The sequence below is a fragment of the Oryzias melastigma genome, linkage group LG1 (genome assembly GCF_002922805.2).
Source record: "Oryzias melastigma strain HK-1 linkage group LG1, ASM292280v2, whole genome shotgun sequence".
NCBI classification, from domain to species: domain Eukaryota; kingdom Metazoa; phylum Chordata; class Actinopteri; order Beloniformes; family Adrianichthyidae; genus Oryzias; species Oryzias melastigma.
Genome location: NC_050512.1, coordinates 27130859 through 27133630, shown reverse-complemented (window position 1 = coordinate 27133630; position 2772 = coordinate 27130859). Strand labels below are relative to the sequence as shown.

The window sequence follows — 2772 nt, the reverse complement described above, 5'->3', positions numbered from 1 at the left end:
TAGGCCAATATTTACACACCAGACTAATTTTTTTTTTTTTTAACTAATTTTGGCTTTTTTTCAGATATTTTGAAGCGTAGCTATTTTTTTTTCAGCTACATGCTATGTGTTTTTGCTAACCTAAGTTTTTTTTAGGCTAATTTGGCATCTAGCTAATCTTTTAGCTGGCTATCAGCTTCAGCGTTTTGAGCTATTAATTTTAGTGATATTAGCTTCAGCATTTTCAGCTGTCTATTTCAGCATCTTCAACAATTAGTACTAGCATCTTCAGTAGCCAAATTCAGCTTTTAGCATTCACTCTAGCATTATAACAGGTAATGCTACATATCTAATAAATAATTATGTTAGAAAAGTTACGGTTTTAAAGTTTTAAAAATTTTGTTTTAGTGTGTTCAATAAATGTTTATTCTGTTTGGCACCCAGCCTAAGGTGTGTTTTGGATTATGTCCCGTTGAGCGATTGAGTCTGACACCCCTGCTCTAGGCATTTCAGTGTCCAAAAACATACTTCATAGGTTTATGGATTACTCTAAAATTGTCCCTAGCTGTGACTGTGAGTGTGATTGTGTGGCAACCTGTGCAGGGTGTACGACCCTGTTAAGAAAACAGATGGGTGGGTATAGCGCTGAGGGATAATCCAGGATCAGTAAAGAAAGACATTTGGCAACCAAATAGTAATGGTAGAATAAACTGTGTGTGGGGTGGGGTTCCATATACCAACTGTATGTACCAACAGGCTTTTTCTTGGGCCCAAGACCTGTGACTCAAATACGACTGATGGTAAGACGTACTCAGGGTGAGTTTTGGCCAAGTCTCAATCACTGCCAGCTTCCCTAAGAGTAGACACCATCATTTCTATTTCTGTTCAACAGTAAAGCTCTGGAGTCCCATTGGGTGATGCTGACTCAAGATTTGGCTGCTGATTGGAGTGTCTAGTCAATCAGAGCGGTCTTACCAGAAGCGCAATAGCTTGTCCCCGAAGCAAATGTCCCTTTAGATTACAGGGCTTTTCAAACGCTCAAATTGGGACCTGTGGTTAAACTGGACATGGAGTGAAATTGGAGTACAGCTGAAGCACAGCACTTTTGAAACCAGAGGGAGCTGTGTCGTTGCCATGTTCAACTTCAGACAGCACACGCAAGAAAATTCACTTCTGAGCTGACCTCAATGCAGCTGGACTGGTGTACAGGTGACATATCACAATTTCTACAGAAGAAATGTTTGCTAAAGAAGGACTTCATCCACCAATGGTTAAACATTTTGTTTGAATTTTGGCTTGCTGAAGTTGCTGTCCTATTTTCTAACCAAGCTGAGGTCAAAACACCAGAAATACTTTTAATATTAATTATTCCAGCTATATTTATCAGCATGGAAATAGCGACGCTCAACATCTTATCTTAAGGACCTCCTCCCTAAACGAGCCTCTTAATGTTCCCGGCATTCTTTCAGACTGCTCGTAATCTTTAAGCTTTTATGTACAAAGAACAGCACAAAGATGTATGTGTGCACCTGTGCGTTTCTGTGTGTAACCATTAAGCCTGCTATGACATGTTGACATTTTTGTTGTTTCTATTTAGGCACTGACAACAACCTGACCTAAATCCAAGGCTCTGTTCAGGCCCCGGTGAGACTGTAACAAGAGCATTCTGGGAAATCAAAGCCTCTCACCGGCTGACCCCGTCGCACTCCTCTGTCACTCCTCAACCAGTCAATTTGTATCTTAGTGTGTGCATCCCTGTGTGTTTGTCCAGGTGTCCTTCTTTTTTATTAACTTACATGTGTATTGTTTTTTTTTTTAATGGTCAAAAACTTTTGTGTTGCTCCTTTTTCTCTTACGTGTTTTATTTATTATTTGAATTACTTATTTTTTCTTAGAATTGGATTAGATATGTTTAAAGGAATCAAAAGGAAATTAAGAAATACAACAAAAGACACATAGATTTATCGAACTTAAGATGATTGGTCAAAATTTGATAATAAATAAGTAAATAAATAAATAAAAAGTAAAAGAGAATCATATCTCTGCATATATACATCTACATACACCTGTAAATTATGTTTTTTTTCTAGAATTTTTTTTTTTTAGAGGCATAAATTGACATATTTGCATTTATATATTTTTTTACAAATGCATAAGAATAAGATTAGCTCTTTTCTTAATATTACAACAAAGGTAAAAGTGTTTTTTGATTGGTGTCTTATGACTGAAGTTGTTTTATTTTTCATTGTTACTAATGTTAAATGTGTTTTTAGGTGATAAAACAAATTAATTCTTTGTTCTTATTTCTATTTTCAGAAATTAGAACAATACACAAGAACAGTATCGTACAAACCTTTCCCTCTTGACTAAATCTCTCTCTTTCTCTAAAAATGTTTTGTCATTCCAGGGCTCAACCTATGGAGTAGAAAACTATTAATGATAATAATAAGAGAAAATGAATATTTTGCCATTAAAAAAACAGTTGAAACACTGGCTTTTGATTCATAAATATGGAATCACAAATGACCAGAAGTTCAATTTTTTATTTATTTATTTTTTTACAAAGCAAGCTCTAATTTTAAAAATGATTTATCTGTTCCACTTTTATTGTGTATTTGATTTATTTTATTTTATTATACTATATTTTACCTGAGTTTTGTATGTGTACTGTCCATCTCTTAAACTATGTTTTATTTCTTTGAACATCAACCTGCCAAAGGGACTCCAGATGGAAATTAGCCAGAGGCCAATATCTGGTGTATTTACATTTGTTTTAGTGTTCACTAATATGCA

General features: G+C 35.0%; 1 protein-coding gene across 2 annotated transcripts in view; it reads right to left on the bottom strand.

Annotated features, from left to right (window-relative positions):
• Nucleotides 1-2772, bottom strand: part of LOC112157392 (teneurin-3) — an 800843-nt gene that overhangs the window by 399030 nt on the left and 399041 nt on the right. The gene's annotated exons all lie outside the window — the stretch shown is intronic.